We start from the raw sequence: 1,031 nt of genomic DNA on the forward strand, positions 1-1,031 counted from the left end.
GCTTTTCAATCTTTGCTTCTTCGCTCGCTGATGTTCAAGAAACAGACTTAAACAGACTTGAGGACAGGGTCTGTTCGCTCGTCCAGTCGACAGTGAGCTTTCCGCTTGGCGCCATGCTCAGCCACTGGGATACAGCGCTCCATCTGAGCCCTGCAGGTTACCGTGAACTAGGGTAGCGTGGCCGTGCGCCCCAGGTTACGTCCCTGGAACGCGTGTAATTATCCGTAGTGTCCCTTTTCACGCTTAAAGTATCCCAGTATGGACGAGCGGTAGTTAAGGAAGATCTTTTTCCCAATTCAGGGAAGGCTCAAACCATGCGGGGAAGGAATACAAACTAGACGCTCACTATGCAACAGGCACCTTCTGGTATTCTCTATAATCTTTGCTCCTCATTCTGCAAGGCAGGTATCACTAGCGCCTTTCATAGATGAAAAACTGGCTCAGAGAGGTTAAGAGACTTACCCAAGGCCAAACAGCTAAGTGTTGGAACCAGGAGCCAAACCCGAGCATTTTGTATCTTATACCTCCTTCTCAAAATAAATAGATGGCATCAAATTAATAAGAGACACTGTCCTTGCCATGAAAGAGTTTATAATCCATGGAAGAGGGGTTGAAAATATGACAGGACATAACTAAGCATTAAAATCTAGAAAAGATCAAAGGCTGCTCATAAGGCTCAGAGGGAAGCTGAAGACAAAACGATCAAGGTAGGGTGGAGATTGTCAGAGCCTTCCTGCAGGAGGTGGATTTTGAGCTGAGTCATGAGGTCACTGGGTATTTGTGTGTCTGTGTGAGACGTGGTGCCAAAGAAGAGAATGGTCTAGAGGCATCAGACCAGGGGCCCAGAGCTGGGTAGGCAGGGCTCTCTCAGTGGCAAGAAGATCCCTCTGTAAACCCCAAAGCCATTGGTTGGACCACTCTTCCCTCTGCCTTCCACCCCATGTGGCTTTGTCTCTTGCTGGACGAAGCACTCATTCCACTCCATACTTGGCATTTGGCACACGTTCTCTGACATGTTCCCCCTTCCCCAG

Source organism: Carlito syrichta, unplaced genomic scaffold (assembly GCF_000164805.1).
Source record: "Carlito syrichta isolate Samal-C Ts95f unplaced genomic scaffold, Tarsius_syrichta-2.0.1 Scaffold315942, whole genome shotgun sequence".
Taxonomy (NCBI): domain Eukaryota; kingdom Metazoa; phylum Chordata; class Mammalia; order Primates; family Tarsiidae; genus Carlito; species Carlito syrichta.